Here is a 27,287-nt window from a genome sequence, read left to right as displayed (position 1 = left end):
CTTTAATGGAGGCATGTGGGTGATCTTCTGGTGAATATCCAGGCTTAGGAAGGATGAGAATCAGGACACCTGAGGGACTTAAGGAAGTAGAGTGGGTAAAGCATCACTTTTGTTTCTGTCCTTAGTATGCTCAATCACAGTGTCTTTTAGTTCACTTTATCCAGAGAGAGAAAATGTGGTTGGTTTCTGACCAACCATCAACCTGGCTCCCTCGAATCAGTTGTCAGACTCCTGAACAATCAGTTGGGTGGGATGGAGAATGTCTCAGTCTCAGGACTTAGGTGGGACTAGTCTCCAAGCAGGCTATGTTTGAGATGCACAGTGGAGATTGCTGTTTTAAGCTTCCTAGGGGTAGGGGCAAGGATTACATGTGTTTTATTCTTTTCTGCACCTCCACTGCCTAGAAATTACAGAGTTCAACAGACATTTGTCGAATGAATGATTACATGCAGCTGTGAATGACTCCCTTGCCAGAGCTCCGTAAGAAGTCCAGGGGAACCCATTAACAGGACCCTTGAGATTTTTGAGTTTTGAGGAAGCTTGGCTAATTTTGACTCATGTGAGGCTCTAACTCTCTTCTAAGAAGTGACAGCTACCAGCATTCATGTTCCTGAAATGACTGGACAGGTAGTCTTTCCATCTGAAGATCTATGACTGCAAATAGTGTTGCACACAGGTCAGTGGATTATAGCATTGCTAAGAGTTAGGGGGTTGGGCCACACTGGGTCCACTAGAAACACTTTAAAAGAAAACACTTATTTGGTTGCATTAGGTCTTAGTTGTGGCCCATGGGATGTTCATTGCATCATGTGGGATCTTGTGTTGCAGCACAAGGGCTCTCTAGCTGTGGCTCAGGCTTAGTTGCCCCGTGGTATGTTGGATCTTAGTTCCCCAACCAGGGATCGAACTTGGGTCTGCTGCATTGCAAGGCCAATTCTTAACCTCTGGACCATCAGGGAAGTCCCTAAAAACATTTTTAGGTTTAGTGCTGTGGCCTGAGTTCACTTGATATGGTTTTAGATTAGAGCCCTGGTTTTCTCCTGAAGTATTCAGCATTATAGATGGAATCCTAACATGTGATGTTGCTCATTTAACAGTAGACTGTTTGTCTTTGAGATAGTGCAGTGAGGGTGTGGGAGATATAGGCTTGAGGGGTGGACATCGTTGGATTGAGTGTATGTATGCTCTGTCATCTGTGAGCTGTGGAATCCTGGAAATATTAATTTAATTCTGTAAACTTCAGTTTTCCATTCACTGAAAAGAGTGAAATAACATCTACCTTACAAGTTTCTTTTGGAGATAAAAGAACACATACGAAAGATTTAGTGTAATGCCCGGTAACATATGTATTGATTGTTACTGTTATTATTTGTGGAATGGCTGAGCATTGATGCTAAGGTGGTCCATAGCCTAGGGGCCAGTGATGCTCATCAGCAGCATTTATCATGCAGTTGTCTTCACAGTGAACATATTTTCATGCTGCCTGTTGATAACCCCATTTGTGTGTGTGTGTGTGTGTTCTACTACTGTTTCGGATGTAAATGAGAACTGAAGAAACTGTCAACTCTTTCCCGAAGAAATAACCGGGGTGCAGCAGGTGTCCCGTTCTTAGCCATTTGTTCCTGTCTTATGTTTTCCTTCGAGTCCCATTAAAACACATGAGCTTTTGTTCTGAGTGTTGATTTTAATATTTGCTTACACTAGCAGACCAGACCCATAGAAATCTGTCTGGCCCCAAACATGCCTTGTATTTCCACCTAGAAAAATGAGATTGTGTGTGTGTGTGTGTGTGTGTGTGTGTGTGTATGCACAAGCAACAGAAACAGATCCCTTAAAAGAAAAAAAAAATAGCACTTTCTGTAAGTCATATCCTGGGCTCTTTTCAAAATTGCTACTAATGCTGGCCACATGGCATTGACTAATTGGATCTACATTGCCTTTCCAAAGTGCTTCCAACCAGCTGTAGGACTATTTGTAAAGAAAGCCCAAGTGCTTATCACAGTGTCTGGTTTAGTTTAAAAGATGCCAAGTTCTGCTCTTTCCATTCTAGGGAAAGCCTATCCAGCTCCTTTGGGAGAGCATTTCTATTTAGGTATAGGGACTAAAAGATGCAACATGCTTGTTATGTGATTGACAGGGTGGATTAAAAAAGAGAGGAATACATGAAATAATAATGTTTGTTCTGCACCTACTACATGTATGCATTTTCCTTCTCACAACAATCCATGAAATAATTGAAATAGGTACTGCACTGCCATACTACAGATGAGGAAACTAGGGCATTGAGAGTTTAAGTAATCTGCCCAAGGCCCCTACATATTTGATAAGGAGTGCAGATCCTAGGGCTTCCCTGGTGGCTCAGATGGTCAAGAAACTGCTTGCAATGCAGAAGACCCGGGTTCCATCCCTGGGTTGGGAAGATCCCCTGGAAATGGGAATGGCTACTTACTTTAGTATTCTTGCCTGGAGAATCCCACGGACAGAGGAGCCTGGCAGGCTATAGTCCATGGGGTCGCAGAGAGTCAGAAATGACTAAGCAGTTAACACTTAACACTTCAGACCCTAGACACGGATTCAGGCATGAACTCTATTCATGACTTTTCTCATTTCTTTCAAGGACATGCAGTGGATGACATACCAGATTATGTCTTTTCTCCTACTCCCTTTTATTTATTGATCCTCATTAAGAATCACTGTATTAGACGACATGCTTCTTTGAAAATGGACCAACTGGATAGAGCCATCATTTCTGGAAGATTCAGATATTCACCAATCTTTGCTTTCTTGTCATTAATATTTCCATGTCTTCATCAACACTGAACTAAAATTTACTAAAATTCTGCTATGTGTCACACAATGTTCTGTGAAAACTGGAGGTATGAGGGTGAATGAGAGAAAAAGAAGAAATATCCTCCTGGAGCCTGTGATGCAGTCAGGGAGGCAGAAGGGGAAATAGGTACTTGCAAAGCAGTGTGATGGGAGTAAGTATGGAATGTTGTGGGAGCATCATGCCGGCCTCCTCAAAACACCTGGGGCTGATGGGGAGGGAAGGGCAATGACAGATTTTCCTGAGAAATAGGTATTTTGTTCTGTGAGAGAAACAGTCCCCAACAACTTTCCAAGAACCAGAGTGAAAGAAAGCAGAAGATTTTTATGTACTGACTTTGCTGCTTTTGATTGAGAAGAGGATTACCAGTCCTAGAATACAGATCTCTCTTGCACGTCTGATTGGTTTTATACGAAGTATATAAGGGGGGAAAAGGATTTGGTCCTTTAGGGTCACACTGCTTTTGGTAGGAAAGTTAAAGTGCCATGTCTGATGCGGGAAGCCCAAAACTTCAGGATCAGCTTGCAGGTTTGAGTACAGATTCTTTGCAGAATGGTCTCTGTCAGCTTGCTGTTCTTGGAGATTAGCATTGAATATTTTTTTCTTCTTTTTTTTTTTTTTCTTTTCTGAGCATTGTGGGATCTTTTTTGCCTGACCGGGAATCGAACCTGTGGTCCCTGCAATGAGAGCACAGAGTCTTAATCACTGAACTGCCATGGAAGTCCCTGAATATTTTCTTCTTTTAAAAATAACAGCCAATATAAAATTAAACAACATAGTTTAATACCATAATGCATATATTAAAAGAATTTGTAATAAGGCTTTAGGAAAAAAATCCCAATTAAGAATTCTCAGTAAAGTCAATTACAAGTTGAAAAGGAAATCCGGTCACATCAGTCTGAGAATGCAGTTAATGAAACTAAATGTAACCCTAATCTGAATATTTCATTGAATGGAGACTTAGACTCGTTAATTTAGGTATTAGGCCTGGCGTTGTGTGCTCACACGAAGACGGCCGAGCGCAAAGCAGAGCCTGGATTTTTACACTTTGAAATCCAGCCCTTAGTCCAGGGAGATTTGTCCATGGTGCTGAATCACACCCCGGATGTATTTATTCAAGCCACCCAGCAAGAAGTCTATCTTACAGAATTTCAGAGCTAGAAAGAACTTTGGGAGTCATTTTGCCTTTGGTTTACCACATTTTTGGTTTCAAAGGTGACCAAAAAAAAAAAAAAAAAAAAAAACAAAACAAGAATGGAGGGACCAATATAGTGTGCTTTCAATTTTGCTAAGGAAGATAATGATGTAAAAAGTAACTATGAAAGCAATCAGCATCATTTCACAAATGATATGGGCATTGTAACACCAAACATTTAGGTTAGATATAGCTCTCAAAATAAAATACAACTCCTAAACTGAATGAATTTGATTTTATGAAAAATCTCATTCCAGCATCCTTATATTATCTCTCTGTTTTTTTTTTTTTTTGGCCACCAGTCAGTTGAAAGTGAGAACACAGACTTACATTTTGGGGAATTACTGATTATTCCTTAAATGGTTTGCTCATCGGATGAGTATGTATTGAGTACTTACTATATGGTAGGCACTGGGGCTTAGTGCTAGGGATATGGAGATTGGCATTTTGTGTGTGTGTGCACGCATGCATATATATGTATGTAGGTATATATCTACACACACAAGTATATAGGGATATATATATGTATGTATGCATGTGTATATGACTTCATGGAGCTTAAAGTCAGCCTATTCTTTGCATTTTACAAATAATGAGACTGAAGTACATGGAAATGCATGGGTTCTGTTTTTCTTTCTAAAGTGACACAACCGTGAAACTTGTGAAGTTAACACTGTTTAGAAAACATTAGTGTGCTTCCCTGGTGGTTCAGTGGTGGAGAACACACCTGCCAATGCAGGAGACACAGGTCCTATCCCTGATCTGGGAAGATCCAACATAGAGTGGAGCAACAAAGCCCATGAGCCGCATCTATTGAGCCTACGCTCTAGAGCCCGGGAGCTGCAACTGCGGAGCCCACGTGCTCCAACTGCTGAAGCCCACACACTCTAGAGACTGTGCTCCGCAACAGGAGGGGCCATAGCAGGGAGAGGCCTGGGCACCGCAATGAAGAGCAGCCCCTGCAACTAGAGAAAACCTGCACAGCAATGAAGACCCAGTGCAGCCAAGAAAAAAAAATAAATAAAAATAAATAGAATTATTTAACAAATTGTGCAAAGCAAATTAGCTGAGATATTGATATGGTTGTTAATTCAGAGTGATGAAAAGTGGATGAATGGCTATTTAAAAATGAATATTTAGGACACAATTACTGATCACAGATATATGTTTACTTGGCAGTTCTTGGAAATGGACTTAAGGATGTGAAGCACAGGGATAGACTTCATAGTTATTGGTGCAGTTCCTCCTTAGTTTGATGCCTTAACTGTTATCCAAAGAAAGCTGTTTAAAATATTAAGATACTCAGATATTTTAACAAAATATTGAACTGCCTAAAGCCCATGAATTGAAAGTTGTGCAAGGGGCAGCATGTAATTTTTTATTTTCTTTATTAAGTACTAACAAGGAATGGAGAAAGCACCTCATTCTTCAGAGGCATTTTTTAAAACTATTTAGTGCATACATTCAAAGTCAAGGAAGGTCCTCAGTCAAACAATCCTTTGATAATAACTGACAGGGGTATTGTATAAGCATGTTTTACTTTTAAGAGAGAAATTGCATGTTTAATATGTTAAAAATTGTATTAGTGAAGACAAGAATGTGCACTTTAAAAACATTATTTCATTGAAGTGTAGTTGATTTACAATGTTGTGTGTGTGTGTGTGTTTTTTTTAATATTTACCTATTTATAGTTGTGCTGGGTCTTAGTTGTGGCCAGCACACATGATCTTTAGTTACAGCATGTGGGATCTAGTTCCCTGGCCAGGGATTGAACCCAGGCCCCCTGCATTGGGAGCTCGGAGTCTTAACTTTTCCTACAATGTGGTGTTGATTTCTACTGTTTAGTAAAGTGGTTCAGTTACACATAAGATGTACACCTAAAGACATGAGAGAATATTGTCTCTTTTTAAAGAAAACATAAATAAGGCAGTTTCCCCCAAATCCATAGACTAGAACAATGATTGAAGTTAAACCCTGATCCTGCTTCTTTTTTTCACTGAAGTATAATTAACCCACAACACCATGTTAGTTCCAGATACACAGTGTAGTGACTTAATACTTCTGCACATTACAAAATGTTCACGACTGTATAAGCATATTTTTAAAAATTGTTCATTATGAAGATTTTTGTTCTGCTAATAAGCATAGAGGTGGGTAGGTTCAGATCCTGGTATGGTTCTTTAAACATGTAATCATTGTTATTTAATTTACATGAGTATTACACCTATGGGCTTCCTTCATAGCTCAGTTGATAAAGAACCTGCCTGCTATGCAGGAGAAGTGGGTTCGATTCCTGGCTTGGGAAGATCTCCTGGAGAAGGAAATAGCAACCCACTCCAGTATTCTTGCCTGGAAAGTCCCATGGACAGAGGAGCCTGGCAGGCTACAGTCCATGGGGTTGCAAGAGTTGAACATAACTTAGCGAATAAACCACCACCATTCTACATATAATTATGAACCTCTTCACATAATGTGGTACTGAAAATCTTGCTTCTGTCATTAATCATCGCCTCTTTGTAGATACAAAATAATCTCCAGTCGTAATGATTATTAATTCTATGTAAATGAGACCATTTCATTTTATTTCAATGTGAATAAGGTCTATCATGTTGTTGAACTGCTTGGAAGAAAAATCACTTAGGGTTGCTAGGAGGTAGGATGCACGCCTGCAGCTGCTTGAAGCTACCTTGCCATCACAAGGGGAGGGAGCATCCTGCCATGGGATAAAGACATGGAAGAGAAAGGCAGAATGGAAAGGGGGAGAGAATGAGCTTAGTTCTGATATTGTTTGAGTTTCTGGATCCAGCCATACCTGAAGCCATGGGCCTTTCCGTAACAGAACAAATTTCTTTCAAACTCAATCAGCTTGAGTTGGGTTTCTGTCACTTGCATGGGAAAGAATGCTGATTTCTATAAGCAAAATCTACCATCATAAATTACCCACAGTTTCCAATACTTAGGTTATCTCATCTAACTTTTAGAAAAACCACCTTGGGACTATTGCCTCTTTAGCTGGGATACTCAAATGTATCCATAAGTATGCTAAATCTGTTGTGATTTTATTCTACCAGTCTGTGACTGTTATGCCCAAGTCGCGAAATCTCCCAATGACCACCAGGGAGCCGATATCCGATGCAAAAGCAAGAGAGTTTTTATTACCAAGCTCGAGCTGGGGCTCCCACCGATACCAACGCAGCAGCTATAGGGAGGAGCCCTGAGCTCTGGGTTACATTGCTTGTATAGGGTATTATCGCGCGAAAAATTCAAAAAACGGGAGTCTCCGGGTGTGACTGGTCACCTTCTGGTGAAGGGTTAGGTGTTGAGTTCTGATTGGTTCTCCTTTCCTGGGCTTGATTCGAATTTCCCGGGCTGGCCAAGGGTTCTGATTGGTTCGCAGGTGGTGGGGTGAGGTCAGGGGATTTCCAAAGGCTCTTTTCCCAGAACCTTACAAAATGGAGTAGCTTTGATTCTTCATGACCTCTTCTCTGTGTATCTCTATTCCCAACATTTAGACTTGAAAACAATTCAGTTCAGTTCAGTCACTCAGTCATGTCCGACTCTTTGTGACCCCATGGACTGCAGCATGTCAGGCTTCCCTGTCCATCACCAACTCCTGGAGTTTGCTCAAATTCATGTCCATCGAGTCGGTGAGGCCATCCAACCATCTCATCCTCTGTCGTCCCCTTCTCCTCTTGCCTTCAATCTTTCCCAGCATCAGGATCTTTTCCAACACAGTAGACAATGAGTAATTACTTGGTGAATAAACTAATGAAGCCCAGCCACTTAACTAGCTGTGATCGGTCTAAGCTAAGAGCACTGGTTAAGTGGCAAGACAAGGATTAGGATCCCAAACTCCAAACCCCAGGTCTAGTGCTCTTGCATTTGACATTGGGCAATTTGGGTCATAGTGACATTTGGGGGTCTTCACCTGAATTTCATTTGCTACTTCCTGCTTAAAACTCTGCAGGTGAGCTCTCCATTGCCCATTTCTGTGCAATAATGATAACAAACTCCTCACTTGCCTACTTGGTCTCGCATAATCTGGCCCAAACACTGTTTCACTCACTTGACCACAGGGTACTCTCCTTTTTCTTATTTAAATGAACCAGGATTGCTTTTGCCTTAGGTAAGGACTTTCTTTTTGCTTTTCCCTCTGCCTTCCCCACTCTCTGCATCGTTTAGGTTTCTGCTAAACAGTTATCCTCCTAGGGAAGCCTCCCTATAGAAAGTAGCTCACCCTACATATGGAATCCCACAACCATAACTCTCTATTAGGTCACCACTTTCTTTTCGTCATAGCTCATATCACTGCCTAAACATCAACTTGCGTATTTGTTTCTTTAGTATCTTCCCCATCCAAAGGTCAGCTCCACAAGACCAGGGAACTTGTCTCTCTCTTTATGTTAGGTGCTCAATAACAAAATTGTCGAATAAGTACTGTCAAAATACAACCCTGAGGGACTTCCCTGGTGGTCCAGTGGCTCAGACTCCATGCTTCATAGGCAGGGGGTCAGGGTTCAATCCGTGGTCAGGGAACTAGACTCTATGTGCCACAACTAAGGCCCAGTGAAGCCAAATAAATAAATAAAAATGAATATAAGAAAATACAACACTGAGCACATTTCTCAAGTAATTGCTACTCACACTTTTTCTTGTCAGTTCACCAGGGTTTTATTTCTTATGGACTAAACTTTTAGTGCAGTTATCAAAGTTTAGCAAATGCCAAGTTGCATACCCAGAGAAATGACATATAATAAAAAAAAATCATGAATACATATTCCAGCATCACCTGGAAATTACATATAATAAAAAAATCGTGAATACATATTCCAGCATCACCTGGAAATTATGAAGTGTCACACCAAGTTCAGTCCACCAATTTGAGCACAATTGACTTTTTTCAATAGCGTTTTCTCCCATGTCATTCCTTTGGACTTCTCTGTGTCTTAGGTCCCCCACGATATCCGTTCTCCATCTTGGCTCTCAATTTCATCAGCACGAAAGCAAATTAAGGAGGGAGTTGGGCGTATTTAACATTTTTGAAATAACTATGTTGTGTTGATGTGCACAATTAAAAAAACTCAACTCCGGTGTATGCCAAGTAACCATAATAACAGCCTGCTTAGGATTATAATGTTGATTTTCAAATATTGCCAAGCAGACTATTAAATCCCAAACAGCTATGTTCCACATTTAATTATTATATTTAAAAGGAAGTCTTAAAATCCAGAGGGAGGAGATGGTGGATACAAAGGAAAAAAAAAAAAAAAACCAGCAGATCCACCGATTCATTTCATATCCCATAACTGGACAGCCCTCCAGTAGCAAGCCATATGCCCTTGGGTATAACATCTATGGTTAAGATCAAGTACTTAGCTACCTTTTGACTCTGAATTCCAAAATGCCCCCAATATGCCACCGATCTTATAATCCTCACCCTCAGAGCAAAATCAGGTCAAGCTAAGAAAAGCACTCAAGAACAAAAGATGCAGTCTCTGAATTTTCCATCACGAATGCTCTGAGCATCCTCTGCCCCCCAAGGATACTTTTTAGTAAAAGTATGGGAAAGAAATGGGATATATCATGGTGGGAAAGGGTGCAGACAGAGGACATCATTGTTGGTTCCCTTTGCCCGGTTTTCCAGCTTTGTATCCTGTTGTGGTTGTTTCAGCAGGTAATTGTTCATGTCAGCCCATTTGATTAAGCATTACGGTATGTGAAACACTTTATGAGGTTTACTTGGGTAAGTGTAATAACACCAATAGTTAGCATTTATTGGACCTTGTCTGCCAGGTGTTTCCAATGTATCTCATTTAATTCTCTTAATGAGCTGGTATGGTGGCTGAGGTTATCTATATCTGACAGAGTAAACAGATAGAGATACCAGATACCATGTATCAGAAGCTAGGCATCTGATGCATGGATTCAAATACACTGTATCAGTATCAGTTCAGTTGCTTAGTTGTGTCTGACTCTTTGTGACCCCATGGACTGCAGCACGCCAGGCTTCCCTGTCCATCACCAACTCCCGGCGCTTACTCAAACTCATGTCCATCCAGTCAGTGATGCCATCCAGCCATCTCATACACTGTAGTCTGACTTCAAAATCTGGGTTCTTTCTTCTACCCAAAGTAGGCACACGGATTCACTTTTGGGTGTTGGGAAGGGGCTGCCTGAAGAAAAGTGCTGAAAGGGAGTTTTAGGTTAGAGTCAAACCCAGTGGGCATGAGTGCTCTAGGTGATTAACTGTGTCTGCTGTGAGAGCTAGCTAGGAGCATAGTGTTGTTTGCCTTATATTTATACTCCTATTGACATAAGTCTAAGCACTTATGATTTTTTTAATGAGGGAAGATAAATGGAATATAAACTGAGGGAATATAAACCCACTTGATGGATTGGGAAGGCCTCAATGCATGGTGCCTAACATATGGTGTTTGGATGTGTAGTAGGTGATTAGCATATCTTTAATGAATGGATGAATACATGAGTGGATAGTCTGAGGCATATTACAACCCTTTGTTCTTCTAGGTGCTTTAAGCTATTTACATGTAACAAGTCATTCTACCGTAAAATTACATAACAGAACTACTTTCTTTGTTTCTTATAGGAGAGTCAACCTAGAGCTGAATATTTCAATAATATACTTTTGATCTTTTAAAAAATTATTGTTGTGTTTCCTCCATTGGCAGGTGGATTCTTTACCAACTGTACCACTTGGGAAGCTCATCCTTTGTAGAGGGAATTACTTCTGTCTTATGCATGTATTCAATAAATCTTTTTCTTGTTAGATCTAGTTAGACACTGTGTTAATGGAGCAAAACCCAGCCAGGTCTCTGACCTCTGGAGTCTACAGTTGAGGAGGATAGGACTGTTTGCAAATCTAATAGATTAAAAAAGTGTAAGAGATATTACTTGTGATAAGTGTAGGAGGAAACAAGGAAGATGATGGGACTAAGGATAACAGGGCTAACTCACTGAGGGGGTGACAATTCACTGAGACCCAAGGATGAGTGAGAAGGAACTCTCCAAGTGAAGCACAGGGGAAAGTGAAGGCAGAGAAAACAGAATGTGCAACGGTTCTGAGGCTGGAAACTACTTCATCTGTGAAGCCAAAGGAAGCCCAAGGGAGCTAGAGTCTGGTGAGGGAGGGGAAGAGGTAATATTCCTAAATGTGGGGAAATGATATTCAGAAATGAGAACAAAGTGAGATATTAATTACAGGCATGTCTTGTTTTATAAAGTTTTGGTTTATTGTACTTTATAGATACTGCATTAAAACTTTTTTTTTGAGTTAGTTGATTTACAATGTTGTGTTAACACCACATTTAAGGGACAGCTAATTAGTGACAATTAATTGAAAGGATACATGCACCCCAATATTCATTGTGGCACTGTTTACAACAGCCAGGACATGGAAGCAACCTAAATGTCCAGTGACAGGTGAAGGGATAAAGACGTGGTACATATATACAATAAAATATTGTTCAGCCATAAAAAGACACTGCATTTGTGTGTTTTTTTTGGTTTTTTTTTTTTTACAAATTGAAGGTTTCTGGCAACCCCGCATCAAGCAAGTCTATCAGCAGCGTTTTTCCAATAACATTTGCTCATTTTGTGTCTCTGTCTCACATTTTGGTAATTCTTGTCATATTTCAAATCCTTCACCAGTAAAAAGATCACGATTTGCTGAAGGCTTGGATAATGGTTAGCGTTTCTCAGCAATAAAGTGTTTTTAAATTAAAGTATGTACGTTTTTTCAGTCACGATGCTATTGCACACTTAATACACTACAGGCTAGTGTAAACATGATTTTTATATGCACTGGAAAACCAGGAAATATGTGTGACTTGTTTATTGCGATACTTGCTTTATTGCAGTCATCCGGTACTGAGCCTGTAGTATCTCTGAGGTGTGTCTGTGCAGATTATAGCTACGATTTCGAGCACTTACTATACCAGGCACTGTGTTAGGTGCTTTACATCGGTTCTGGTGTGTCCCAGGACTGCTCTGTCCCTCTAGTTGGGCTTCCCAGTGGGTGTTCCACTGAACACTGGTCCTTTAGTTTCTTGCCCAAATAAATTTGGGAATTGCTACATGCTCTTTCCACCTCTTGGAGATTCTCAGTGCATCTTATTGGCACCTTAAAGGCTGAGAATAAAAGTAATAAAGCCATTTATAATTGCATTCATTTCAGTGTTTTTCAAACTGATAGATCTGTTAAATATCTTTTTGTGTAGCAATTATTGATGTGTATGGAGGAAATGAAATACTGGAGAACTTAGAAGAATGCTGCTGGGTTTATGTTTACTCCGTCCAACTTAATCACCTTCCCTGGTGGTAGACTTATTATTTCCCAAGGCAATCCTTTCTGATTTCAGGCAGACTTCATTGATAGGGCACTTTCCTATTAGTTTTCCCTATCTTTGATAGGGGGCTCAGTGGTAAAGAATCCACCTGCCAATGCAGGAGATGAGGTTCGATCCCTGTGCTGGGAAGATCACCTGGAGAAGAAAATGGCAACCCATGTCAGTATTCCTGCCTGGAAAATTCTACAGACAGAGGAGCCTGAAAGGCTACAGTCCATAGGGTCACTAAAGAATTGGACACAACTTAGTGACTAAGACAACAAGAACCACATTGATATGGAGTGTGCCCATTCCAAAGTTACTAGCCAACCCCTTAGAGCGGCTTAAAAGAGCCAGTGGAGGACAAAGCTATTAACAATTCTCTTTCCTCCTCTCTGTGCATGCTAGTTTGTGTCATCCTTCAAGGCTCGATGTAAACAGTCCGTATCAGGCTGGTTTGGTTATAAGTAACAGAAATCAGGGACTTCCCTGGTGGTCCAGTGGTTAGGACTCTGTACGTCCAGTGCAGGGGAATGGGTTCAATCCCTGGTCAGGGAACTAAGATCCTGCGTGCTTGGTGCACACAGCTCAGCCAAAAAATAAAAATAAAAGAAATTAAAAATAAGTAACAGAAGTCAGTGCTATGTGACTTAAGCAAAAAGGGAGCTCTTTTGAAGAATATGGGGTGGTTCATAGAACTGAAGGGGCATTTGAAGAACAAAGCTTGGCATAGTAAGAATCAGGGCAGCTCTAACCAGGGCTTGTGGCTTGAGCTAATCTGTGGTCTCGTCAAAGCTCCCCTGCAGACATCAATCATTATAACCATTTTTCTTTCTTTGTGCCTACTCCACTTAAATATAAGGTCCTGGGGAGTGTCTGGCTAGCCCACACTGAGTCACATGGTCAACCTTGTCTAGGGAGGGCTGGTACCTTGATTGACAGTCTCACCAAGACTGCACACGGGAGGAAGACGAAAGTCTCCAAAATGAAATTGAGACTCTGGGCAGACAATGGAGGGATGGATGCTGAATATTCAGAGAGAGAAACCAAGGTCCAAACAAATCCCATCTTTTGTCTGATCGCTCTTCTGAATTTATATATGCCTTATATCTGTCTGAACCCCTTCAGACCACTCAGTTCTGCCAACATCCAGATGCTGCCTGGCCATCTTTCTTGTGTTGTTTTCCTCCTCTGTGGCTTAGCTCTTGTGGGATGAATTTGCCCTGTATCTCTAATTAGGCATAATAACGAAACCTATACAATGTCTCCAGCAGTAGTCAGAGTTAAGTGATTATGGGAAAGCATTCCTAGGGGAGGGCAGTCAAGTGATTAGAAGGATGGTGTGGGGTGTGGGTGGGCTTCGTAAATTACCTGCCTGCCAAAGCAGGAGACGTGGGTTCAATCCCTGGGTCGGGAAGATTCCCTGGAGGAGGAAATGGCAACCCACTCCAGTATTCTTGTCTGGGAAATCCCATGGACAGAGGAGCCTGGCTGGCTACAGTCCATGGGGTTGCAAAGAGTCGGACATCACTTAGCCACTAAATGACAACAACATGAGGTGTGGATAGGTGGAGGGGATGTGGTTGGTAAGGAAGGAGATGTGGGTAGAAACATGGGCGTATAGAAGAGGCCGTTCAGAGAGGGCTGCAAAGGTGGATGGAGAGGAGGCAGCCTTGCTGGGGTGGAGGGGCTGCACACGAAAGTGCAGAGTGATGAAACTGATGAATGGAAGGCCCCCGAGTCCAGGTTAAGGAATTTAGACCCGAGCCTCTGCGAGTGTTGAGCAGCTGGGCTGCCTTACATCACTTTTGTGACTAAGTGTCTTGTTGGGTTGCTGGGATGATGGATGAGAATGGCCTTTTAAGACAATTCGGGGAAGCTCCCAAGCCATCTCCAACACAGCTGCCACTACCTTATCTGCTTACCCATGAAGTCCTCGTTCTAACCCTTCACCAAAGCATTTTGAGGGTTGCTAGGAAACTGGATGCTTGAACAGTTGGGATCTGATGATAATAATTCTCTAAGTTTCCATGATTGGAGGAAGAGCCAGATCAGTCCAATGCCATCTTTTCTTACCTTACTATGGAGTAGAGGGAGACAGAAGTGCCTTTAAGACATGTGAATTCTATTCTGTGATCTCAGGTCAGGGATGGGAAGAAGCAAATGGGAGAGAGGGCGTGAGAGGGAAGAGAGAGAGAGAGAGCAACATAAATAACGTGAGTATTTCTGCTCACCCTTCCACACAATGAGCATATGCTCGGAGTGAGACGGGAGACATGAGTCTGCTTTCGCCGCAGACAGACTCACTTCCCACGAGCTTCTCCTGCGTGTGATTTTAGCATTTAAAGATATGCATTTTTCATATAACTTGGCCACCAAACAGAAGCCACTTACTTCATCTGGTGCTCAACCGGAGAAACAGCCATTGTGGGTAATTTTGGCTGAGCATGATTTTAGCTGCTCCCTCTGGCCTTAGATTTCTGCACAAGACAGGATTCCAATGAATAACTCTTTGAAATTCCTACTTGGTGCCATGGATAATCCCACAACGGGGTTCACCTACTTGCCCACCCCCCGGCATAGTATGGACTGGCTGGAGGGTAGTGGGGCTTATTTATTTGTACCTTACCCCAATGATGTCATTTCTGAGATCACTGTTATAACCTGGAGCAGAAAATACCACTTAGGTATTGGTGGCTCAGATGGTAAAGAATCTGCCTGCACTGCAGGAGACTTGGGTTAGGTCCCTGGGTTGGGAAGATCCCCTGGAGAAGGGAACAGCTACCCACTCCAGTATTCTTGCCTGGAGAATTCCATGGACAGAGGAGCCTGGCGGGCTACAGTTCATGGGGTTGCAAAGAGTTGGACAAGTTGCTGGGACTGAGCAACTTTCACTTTTTCACCCTCATACAATTAGCCGGTCCTCCCAAGAATCACAGCTCAGCCCCCTGGGTTATGCAAGTCCACCAGTGCCCTTGCATTTCATGTTTTTTGGAGATTTAGGGATTGACTTTTAGGTCAGTGGTGGAGCTGAGGACGTTCCACTAGGACAGCTCACCCAAACCTCTGGGGAGTGTCTCTTGCCATTTACTTATAGTACTTTTTTTTCTTCTTCAGTATTATTGAGATGTAATTGACATACAGCATTGTATAAGATTGTGTACAGCATAATGACTTGACTTACGTGCAAGCTGAAGTGCTTATTAGAAGTTTAGTGACCGTCCATCATGTCGCATGGACACAAAATTAAAAAAATAGAAAAAAAAGTTTCCTTTGACGAGAACTTTTAGGGTTTACTCTCTTAACAACTTTCGTGTGTAGCATATAAGAGTGTTAGATTTATCGCATGTACATTACACCCCAATACTTGTTTATCTTATAACTGGATGCTTGTAACTTTTGACTCCACGTGTGCTTAGTCGCTAAGTCGTGTCTGACTCTTTGCAACTCCATGGACTGTAGCCACCCAGGCTCCTCTGCCCGGGGGACTTCTCAGGCAAGAATACTAGAGCAGGTTGCCATTTCCTTCTGCAGGGTCCCTTCCCAACCCAGGGATCGTACACACGCCTCCTGCGTCTCCTGCATTGCAGGCAGATTCTTTACCCGTTGAACCATTGGGGAAGCCCCTTCATCTAATTCTTCTCCACCCCTGCCTTTGGTAACCACAAATATGATCTCTTTTTCTATGACTTTGTTTTTGAAGTGTAGTTGACCTACAACACCAGGTTAGTTCCTGTTACACAACAGAGTGATGCAGTACTTCTATGCATTTCAAAATGATCACCGTGAGTCTAGTTATGATCTGTCACCATACAAAGATATTACATAGCTGTTAAGCACATTCTCTACCTACACTGTACATTTCATACTGGTGACTCATTTATTTTGCACCTAGAATTCTGTGCCTCTTAATCTCCCTCACCTCGTTCTTTCCTCTCCTCATCCCCTCCCCTTTGGCAACCATCCATTTATTTTTTGTATCTATAACTCTAGCATTGCATATTTGTTAGACTTTCAGCAATTGAGTTTTAGGTGGTTGGTGGAGCTGGAGATTTCCCCAGAAGGACAGCTTAGCCAGCCTCTGGACAGTGTCCTCTTGCTTCTTGCATTCAGTACTTCCAAAAACTTAATGCATTCATCTATCTGAATAGTCAACATGAATATGGAGAAAAAAATGAAGTGGTACAAAAGGGTATAAACACAAGGTGTCCCCTACCCTCCAGCCCACGGTTCTCCTCCTCAGAAGCAATCACTGTAATAAGCTTATTGTCTGTTCTCCTGAAGATATTTATTAACATTTGTAAACACTTTTGCACCTTGCTTATTTCGCTTACCAGTAGATGTCTTCATCTGCTCAGGCTACCATAACAAAATACCATAGTGTATGTTGCTTCAACAGTAGAAAGTTATTTTCTCATTGTCTTGGAGGCTGGCAAGTCCAAGGTCAAGGTGCTGGTCAGTGAGAGCTCTCACCCTGGCTTACAGATGCTGCTTTCTCACTGCATCCTCACCTGGTGGACGGAAGGAGAGATCTCTGGTGTGTGTGTGTGTGCGCGCGCGCGCACACACGCACGCACACGCCTGCTCAGTCATGTCTGACTCTTTGTGACCTCATGGACTGCAGCCCACCAGGCTCCTCTGTCCATGGAATTCTCTAGGCAAGAATACTGGAATGGGTTGCCATTTCCTTCTCCAGGGGATCTTCCTGACCCAGGGATCAAAACCACGTCACTTGCATCTCCTGCATTGACAGATGTATTCTTTACCAAACTGCGCCACCTGGGAAGCCCCAAATCTCTTCTTAGAAGGGCACTAGCCCTATTGGCAGAGAAGGCGATGGCACCCCACTCCAGTACTCTTGCCTGGAAAATCCCATGGGCAGAGGAGCCTGGAAGGCTGCAGTCCATGGGGTCACTGAGGGTCGGACACGACTGAGCGACTTCACTTTCACTTTTCACTTTCATGCACTGGAGAAGGAAATGGCAACCCACTCCAGTGTTCTTGCCTGGAGAATCCCAAGGATGGGGGAGCCTGGTGGACTGCCATCTACGGGGTTGCACAGAGTCGGACCCGACTGAAGTGACTTAGCAGCAGCAGCGGCAGCCCTATTGGATTAGGGCCCCAGCTTTACAGTCTCATTTAACCTTCATCACCTCCTTTTGTTGTTGTTCAGTTGCTCAGTCATGTCCCACTCTTTGCAACCCCATGGACTGCAGCACGCCAGGCCTCCCTGTCCTTCATTATCTCCCAGAGTTTGCTCACACTCATGTCCATTGAGTCAATGATGCCATCCAACCATCTCATCGTCTTCTTTATCATCTCCAAATACAGTCACCTTGGGGGTTAGAGCTTTAACGTATGCATTTGTGGGGGACACAAGCATTCCTTCCACGACAGTGGATATATGCCTGTTTAACAGCCTTACCTTTTCCCAGGTGATCCTGACATGGATGGTTCTGTGTGATATTTTGAGAAATACTGTCTAAGAGCCCTAATTGTTCAGCTAACTTATCCATACTCTGGTGGAGGCAGTAGGCATTTGAAGGGTGACTCCTCCCATAGCAGCCCATTCCAGTATTCTTGCCTGGGAAATCTCATGGACAGAGGAACCTGATGGCCTGCAGTGTATGGGATCACAAAGAGTCGAACACGACTGAGTGACTCAGCACCTCCAAGATATCATATTTTAGTGGTAGCCTTGGTGGGAAGGAAGGCATTTTTGGCTGGATGAACCTCAGGAGCAAGGGATTCTTCTGCCCATTTGTGGTTACATGTTGTTCACCCTCCAAGGTCTGAGGCAGAGTCTAGAGCATGGGTCAAGGGTCCTTTAGACCTGGGTTCAGATTCATGGGTTCTGCCTTTTATTAATGCTAATGGTGTGATCTTGGACAAAGTTTATAACCTCTTTCTCCTCTCATGGGATATGGTGTTACTATCTGGTTCCTTGGATCACTGTGAAGATGAAATTCAATAATGCATATAAAACCCTTGGCACAGATCTGAGGATAGTGAAAGCAAACCAACAAACAGACAGGAGGGACAAATAATACAATCAAATCTTGTCTTCTTTAGTGTCACAGCTGTAGACGACAAACCTGCCTGTGTTTATGGTACTTGAATGAGACACATGGTTAGAATATACTTCATCAAAGCATCACCTCGCCAAGACAAGTTTGGCAATTTTTTGCTTGTAAGAAAGGGAACCTGGGGTAACCTGTTACTTGGGCTGGAGTCATTTGAAATCCTTAGCACTGTGATAGTCTGATGGTAACATGAGATCCCAATGGCCAAAGTTAATCATGGAGACAGGAGATGAAGAAGAGGGAAGCTCTTGAGACCTCTGACCTCTGTGGGTCCCTCAGTGCATCTTCATTAGTGCTGGAGGGCAGGAAGCTCCAGTTCTTTTGAACATTCCTCCTCTGAAGGGGAGGGGGGAACCTTCTGAATTTGAAACAAATGATTTTTCTTTTTAAAAAAATATTTATTTCTTGGCTGCATCGAGTCTTAGTTGCAGCACATGGGATCTTTGTTGTGACAAGCAGATCTTCCCTTGATGCACGTGGGCTCTCTAGTTGTGGCACTTGGGTTCAGCAGTTGCAGCCGGAGGCCTTAGTTGCTCCAGTGACATGTGGAATCTTAGTTCCCTTTCTTGGGATCAAACCCACATCCTTTGCATTGGCAGGTGGATTCTTAACCACTGGACCACCAAGGAAGTCCTGAAATGACCTTATTTCTGAGAAGAGAAAGGCAGAAATGGGCCGAGAATCGGTCGTGGTTAAAATGTCCTGGAACCAGTTCTAGGAATCTTCACATATGGAGGAAACCTTCAGGAAAGTTCATCCTTGGAGCACACTGCCTCTCTCTAAGTCCCACAGAAACAAGTTGAGCAACTGGGGAAGAGTGAGTCCCCCAGCATCTGCATCAGAGTCTGTAAAGAGCAGTTTACTATTTGTATTCGTGAAGGTGTCAATCAGATAAAGCACCATCCTTCATATCTCAGTGTTTCCTTTCTTATAATGCTTTGAGGAGTCAGTCCTAGGGAGAGGCTTTGCTTCTCTCAAGGAGCCCGAGTGTTCTCACTGCACTCATGAAAATGATGTAACCAGCTTTCCCTTTTCACTTTGACTACCGGGAAGCACACAGCCAAATTCAAACCTGTGTTCACCCTCGTGTCCTACTCCCTGTTTCATTTTGCTCTTATCTTGGCATATGCCCTGTAATGTGTCATAATCCTGTAGGTTCAAGTGACAGAAACCGAATGCAAACAGGGACTTAGTGGGTCAGGAATTTCAGGCATAGCTAGGACTCAGCCAGTGTTCTCAGGGGCCTGACTCTTCATCTCTAGATTTTGTGTGCCTCTCTCCACTTAATTTTCAGACAAGCTCTTTCCCTCGGAAGGCAAGTTGGCTTCAGTAGCCCTAATCTGACATTGTCCTTAGCCTCCAGACCTACAGAGAAGGAAAGAGCTTATTTCTCTACAACTTTGTGGAAAAACTTGGGAGTGGTCTATGGTTGGTTTCTGGTAGGTCACGTGCCCATCCATGGACCAATCACGTTAACTGAGGAAGTCTGATTGGTTAGTCTTGGATCGTGGGTTTACTGTTGGACATAGGCGGAATCAATTCACAGAAGCACAGGATCGCTATGAAGCAGCGAATGTGTGTTTGTATTTGTATGTGTGTGTGCGTGTCATATTTCAGGAGGAGCTCCTCAGACAAGAGACTCCAGACAACAACCATAAAGAAAACAACCCCACACACCTGTTGTCCCTGGTTTTGATGTATGATTGTTTATTTATATTTTGCTTCACTGCCTGAAACCCTTTGTGAAATGAGGCGGAATAAAAAACCAAGATGTGTAAACTGATTGAATAGACGCATCAAAGCATCTCTCTTTACGGAAGTAGGGAGGGGCCGATGAGAGAGAACAGTCGGCAAGCTCAGCCCCAGGTTGAGTTCTGGAACTTGGTGTGGAGGGGAAACTTGTTTCTGATTGCCCACGGGTGTGCGGCCAAGACCTCCATACTGTTAGGGGCACGCATGTTAAAAAATGACCCTGCCTTCATTTGTAGATACTGATGAGAGGCTTGTATGATGTAAATAGCATTTTATAGATTTGAACCTAGCTTAGGTTCAAATTTGAAATACTTAGTGTTTTTTTTTTGTTTGTTTGTTTGTTTGGTCCATTTGTTATTCTGTTTTCTCCTTCCTTTACTACAGGGTTTCTCAACCTCGGCACTTTGGACATCTTGGACCGGGTAATTCTTTGTTATACCCCTCCCTCCTGTTACGACAACCAAAAAATGTCTCCAGATGCTACCAAATGGCCCGTGGGAACAAAATCATTTTGGTTGAAAAACCACTGCTCTTTTTATTTATTTAAATTAAAAAAATACTTTTATTTATTTTATTTGGGGGATAATTATTTTACAATATTGTGATGGGTTGGGCCATATATCAACATGAATCAGCCACAGGTATACATGTGTTCCCCCATCTTGAAGTCCCCTTCCACCTCTCTCCCCAGCATATCCCTCTGGGTTGTCCCAGAGCACTGACTTTAGGTGCCCAGCTTCATTCATTTAATTGCAGGACAATCGCTTTACAATGTTGTGTTGGCTCTGCCATACAACAGCATGAATCAGCCATGTGTATACATGTGTCCCCTCCATCTTGAACCTCTTTTTCACCCCTCATCCTATCCCACCCCTCTAGGTCATCACAGAGCATGGGGCTGAGCTCCCTGTGTATCCAGCAACTTCCCATTAGCTATCTGTTTTACGTATGGTAGTGTATATGTCTCAATGCTGTTCTTTCAATTCGTCCCACCTTGTCCTTCCTCTGCTGTGTCTACAAGTCTGTTCTCCATGTCTGCATCTCTATTTCTACCTTGCAAATAGGTTCGTCTATACCATTTTTCTAGATCCCATATATTTGTGTTAGTATATGATATTTCTTTTTCTCTTTCTGACTTACTTCACTCTAAATAATGAGCTATAGGTTCATCCACCTCACTAGAACTGACTCAAAGTCACTCCTTTTATGGTTAAGTAATAGTATTCCATTGTATATATGCACCACAACTTCTTTATCCATTCATCTGTTGATGGACATCTAGTTTGCTTCCGTGTCCTGGCTATTGTAAATAGTGCTGCAAAGTACATTGGGGTACATGTGTCTGTTTGAATTATGGTTTTCTCGTGAAAACCACTGCTACTGCTACTGCTAAGTCATTTCAGTTGTGTCCGACTCTGTGCGACCCCACAGACAGCAGCCCACAAGGCTCCCCCATCATTGGAATTCTCCAGGCAAGAACACTGGAGTGGGTTGCCATTTCCTTTTCCAATGCAGGAAAGTGAAAAGTGAAAGTGAAGTTGCTCAGTCGTGTCCGACCCTCAGCGACCCCATGGACTGCAGCCTTCCAGGCTCTTCCATCCATGGGATTTTCCAGGCAAGAGTACTGGAGTGGGGTGCCATTGCCTTCTCCACAGGAAAACCACTACTCTTATTTGAATGTGGCTTCTGAGAGAAGAGGGACCCTGAATAACTTAGTCATCTGGAAGTTAGTAGATGCTCAACAAATCCTTTCTTTTTTCCCCAAAAATCTTTGACTAAATGAACTGGCCCACTTTGAACTGATTTCTAGGTACTTTTGGCCTCCAAACAGCCACATTTCTTCTTGTTAGGAGAACTAAACTAATTCGTGTAAAGTCTTACCTCCTTTCAGGGACATGACGAGCACTCAAGAAATGTTTGCTCTTGACATTACTGTTATCATGATTACTTCCTTCCTGGAAGTGTGCTAAACCCAAAGCCATGTGGTTATTTTGTCCTAAAAATCATGGCTGTTTCTTGAATTACAGGAAGGAAATGGATGGAAATAGCTGGAGAGGGAGAGAGCCGAACAGGCACAGGGGGTGCAATTATAGGACTTTTAGGGGCAGTTCTCTGTGAGATGATCTTGCCATGTACCTCTCTTACAGCCAGCTCTCCAGCCAGAGAGCAAATGTTTTCTTCTGCAGGAATAGGAAGTCCTCCCCCTCCACACTTCAGTATGGGTGTTTGGAAAAGTGTAGGAACTTTTTCAGTGTCCAGAGGCCTAGGGACTGCCTTGACTTGAATTTCCCCAGAAGCTGACCTTGAGACAATATTTTTTTGGGGGGAGGTGATCCCAGAAAACACTGTTAGGTAGGTGTAAGCAAGATAGAGGAGCTAATAAAAGGTGTACTTTCTGACCAGTTACCATCAAGGCAACTAGGAGACCAAGTGTGTTTTCCAGCTAGAAGGAAAGTTACTGGACAGAGAGTCAAAGGTGTTTTCAGATGGCAGCACTGGGTGTAGAGGTGAGTTATTGTTGTTGTTAAGTCGCTCAGTCATGTCCGACTCTTTGCAACCCCATGGACTGCAGCACACCAGGCTTCTCTGTCCTTCACTGTCTCTCAGAGTTTGCTCAAACTCATGTCCATTGAGTTGGTGATGGCATCCAAACATCTCATCCTCTGTTGTCCCTTTTCCTCCTGCCTGAACAGATGTTGGCAGAGCACTGCTATGGGAGGGACGTTTGGTGGATGGGGCAGTGGTGTACATAGCAAAGTGCTAGAAAAAGGATCAAATCAAGAATGAGAAATGGGGACTTCCTTGGTGGCCCAGTGGCTAAGACTCTGAGCTGCCAATGCAGGGGGCCAGGGTTCAATCCCTGGCCAGTGAACTGGATCCCACATGCTGCAAATTAAGACCAAGTTCAGTAAAATAAACAAATAAAAATAAATTTTTTTTAAAGAAATATTTCTTGTTTGGGATACCAGTCTACTAATAAAAAGAACTGATAATAAAGTAAAATATTTTGGTAGCATCTGCTGGTTGCTGAACACTTTGACCTTCATGTGAGTTACCATAGCAACCCTTCAAGGTAGCCATATCCTTACTCTCATCCATAGAATGGGTGACCTGGGCAGTCTCTGAGGCTTGGGGCCCTTATAGCAGTGCTGGGAGAATGCAGGCACCACTAACAAGAACGGCTTAGCGGAGTGCCTGCCACACAACACACTGCCCACTGTATGGCACCTGCGGTCACCAGTATCACTGCCACTGTTAACAGTTATTGTCATTAGGTTACAAGCCAAGTCAGTGACAGAATTTCAACCCAGGCCTGTTAACACAAAAAGCCTGCATTCCTTGTCCTATACTATGTGCTGAAGATGCAGCCTCCATTTCACTCCTCACCCTCTAAGAATCTCATAATTGTACAGAGAAAGATAAACCTAGGAAGCATAAAACAGCCAAGAGAGAAAGTCGACACCAGTAGGGAGCCAGGATGGGTTTTAATGTCTTATCTCAAGTTGAGTTTCCTAGCAGCAAAGCCTGAGACAGGGGTTTGGGAGGATTTAATTTACCAAGGGAGGCTCTTAGAAGGGGGATGAGGAAGTAAGATGGGGAAAGAGACAAAGCTAAGCAAGCATTGGACTTTTCTGCCTGATCCCAGAGGGAACTCTGGAGCTTCAGTTGTACCACAGAATGGTTTCTGCCTCAAGACAAGTGGCTGGCCTTCTGTACTTTCCCCTAAGTCACCCATTCACTGGCCCTGGCCACCCCATTGGATGGCCATAGGGGTGAAGTCATTTTTTAGTAGAGAAGGCTCTGCTGGCCAAAGTGGAGAAGAAGGCAGCTGGGAGCCATCAGTCAGTCAGTCAGTCAGTTCAGTTGCTCAGTCGTGTCCGACTCTTTGCGACCCCATGAATCGCAGCACTCCAGGCCTCCCTGTCCGTCACCATCTCCTGGAGTTCACTCAGACTCACATCCATTGAGTCGGTGAGGCCATCCAGCCATCTCATCCCCTGTCATCCCCTTCTCCTCCTGCCCCCAATCCCTCCCAGCATCAGAGTCTTTTCCAGTGAGTCAACTCTTCATATGAGGCGGCCAAAGTACTGGAGTTTCAGCTTTAGCATCATTTCTTCCAAAGAACATCCAGGACTGATCTCCTATAGAATGGACTGGTTGGATCTCCTTGCAGTCCAAGGGACTCTCAAGAGTCTTCTCCAACACCACAGTTCAAAAGCATCAATTCTTCGGTGCCTAGCTTTCTTCACAGTCCAATTCTCGCGTCCATACATGATCACTGGAAAAACCATAGCCTTGACTAAATGGACCTTTATTGGCAAAGTAACGTCTCTGCTTTTCAAATGCTATCTAGGTTGGTCATAACTTTCCTTCCAAGGAGTAAGAGTCTTTTAATTTCAGCAGCTGGTAAAAGGGATCTCAGCAGGGCACTGAGAATGGCCATTGCAGGTCTCTGGGGCAGGAGTCTGCAAACTACAATCCATAAGCCAAATCTTGCGTGCTGCTAATGTTATAAATAAAGTTTTACTAGGACACCAACATGCTCATTTATTCATGTATTGTCTATGGCTGTTTGTACTCCAAGGGCAGAGTTGAGTAGTTGTGATGGAGACCCTAGGACTTTGAAAGCTCAAGTATTTGCTATTCCCAGCAATCAATCCAGAGGTTCAGACAAGAGAGGAGTTCACAGTAATCCAGAGCGGCCCCAGAATGGAGGTCACTTTTCTCTGGACTGGAGAAGGACATGGCAACCCACTTCAGCATTCTTGCCTGGAGAATCCCATGGACAGAAGAGCCTGGTGGGCTACAGTCCATGGGCCCGCAGAGTCAGACATTACTGAGCGCCTAACACTCACTTTTTCTTTTCTTTTTTTTTTTAGATTTTATTTAATTTTTTTTACTTTACACTATTGTATTGGTTTTGCCATACATCAACATGAATCTGCCACGGGTGTACACGTGTTCCCAATCCTGAACCACCCCTCACCACCTCCCTCCCCATACCATCTCTCTGGGTCATCCCAGTGCACCAGCCCCGAGAATCCTGTATCCTGCATCGAACCTAGCATCATTTTTTCTTTTCTTTGGACTTGGGTTCATGTTGAGGAATCCAGAAGAACTTCAAGGATGAGCAAGTTCATGTGGGTACAGGGGAAGCAGACACACCCAGAAGAAAGATGGAAGGCTGTATACCAAGGAAGCGTGATGTGGTACAAAAATTCTTCTCCCAGGACCACGTGGATATCTGGGACAGTAGCTTGTTCAAGGGGAGAAATCCACTTTAGGCTTATTTCCAAGGAATAATTCCATTTAGAAACCCTTAATCAGAGGAGTGCATGGTCTGGGGTGTGCTCGACGCGATGTGGTCAGACATAATTATTTGGAGCAGCTGTAAACAAGTCTGGTCACTTAAGATAAAGATGGAAAGCACATGCTTTGCCTTCATAGGGACAGCAAAAGGAGAAAAAGCTATCTCGGCCCTTGGTATTGGTGAGCACTTAGCGGGAATTCATTCAGCGCCCGTAGACATCACGTGCTCGCTAACAGGGACAGCAGGACAGCAGCTCTTGAAACTTACAGACTATTTTTGTCAAAGGAGGATTCGGTTTTAAATATTCGATGCCTTTAGGATAATTCATCTATCACTGTGCCAATTTAAGTCTCATTAATCACATACAGGAGAAGGGGGAAAGAACTCCCAGCCCCTGGAGCTTTTAGTGTACAGTGGGAAATGGAGGCTGGGAGGTGGAACTCGAGTGGCATAGTCTCACAGGGATGGGAGTGAGAGTGATCCCCCTGCTTTGGGGACTGTTTCTTGGCTCAAAAATCGCCAGTTGCGGGTCCTACTGCAGAGCCTCAGGCAGCCTGAATTGAGATTTTTAAGATCATGATGGGGATCTAGGGATTCCATCTAGGAACATGGAGTAGGGTAAAGACCATGACTCTTGGGGCTGGACAACCTCTGTTTATGGATCTACCATCTACCAAGAGCCTACCATGTGCCAGGCAGCATACTGAGCACTTCCAATGCAAACCCTCATGTAATCCTCATAAGTGGGTGGCTTAGGATGAGATGGTTAGATAGCATCTCTGACTCAGTGGACAGGAATCTGAGCAAACTCCAGGAGATAGTGGAGCACAGAGGAGCCTGGCGTGCTACAATCCATGGGGTCGCAAAGAGTCAGACACGACTTAGCTACTGAGCAACAACATGTAACCCTCATAACGACCTTATGAGATATGTCATTGTCCACATTTTACAGATATTAAAATTGAGGTTTACAGATGTTAACTCTTTTGCCCAAGGCCATAGAACTTCAGTGGAGTTGGTGGAGCTGGGATGTGGACCCTAGGTTGACTCATTCCAAACCAAACCAAGCTCTACTACAGTGCACTCAAGGCAAACCAAACCTCAACAGAAATGGAGCCGTTTCTCTCCTTGGAAAAACTGAAATTACAGAATGGTAGGAACTGTTACTGAACCAAACTTGTGTCTGTTTGCCAAATGTGGAGCAGAGCCAATTAAATGGTTGTAGTGAAGGAGTAAAGTGTTTTTTGTTTTAATTCATTCTTTTTTGGCTGTGGTGAGTCTTCATTGCTGCCTGCAGGCTTTCTCTAGTTGTGGCGAGCCGGGGCTACGCTCTAGTTTCAGTATGAGGGCTTCTCATTGTGGTGGCTTCTCTAGTTGCAGAGCATAGGCTCTAAGCATGCAGGTTTCAGCAGTTGTGGCGCACGGGCTTAGTTGCTCCACGGCGCGTGAGCTCTTCCCAAACCAGGGATGGAACCCGTGTCTCCTGCATTGGCAGGCAGATTCTTTGCCCCAGAACCACCAGGGAAGTCTTGAATAAAGTGTTTATTGTCAGGTGCCAAGCAAGGAGCATGGGAGGTTAGTGCTCAGAAGACTCAGACTCTTTGATTGCTTTTAGGGAAGTGTTTTTAAAGGGATGAAGGTCATAGGATATGTGATCAACTCATGGACTTTCTTTTCAGATTGGTTGGTGCTGAAGTAACAGGGTGATATTTTTTGGCGTCTTGATCATCAACCCTCGGGTTCCATCCAGCCTTGAGTCTCTGTGTTTCTGTCT

At 43.3% G+C, this 27,287-nt stretch overlaps 1 protein-coding gene across 1 annotated transcript in view; it reads left to right on the top strand.

Annotated features, from left to right (window-relative positions):
* The window catches only part of SHISA9 (shisa family member 9), a 352,186-nt gene that overhangs the window by 19,515 nt on the left and 305,384 nt on the right, over positions 1 to 27,287 (top strand). The window lies entirely within an intron of this gene.

The sequence above is a fragment of the Budorcas taxicolor genome, chromosome 2 (assembly GCF_023091745.1).
Source record: "Budorcas taxicolor isolate Tak-1 chromosome 2, Takin1.1, whole genome shotgun sequence".
NCBI lineage: Eukaryota > Metazoa > Chordata > Mammalia > Artiodactyla > Bovidae > Budorcas > Budorcas taxicolor.
This window is presented reverse-complemented; position numbering and strand designations above follow the sequence as displayed.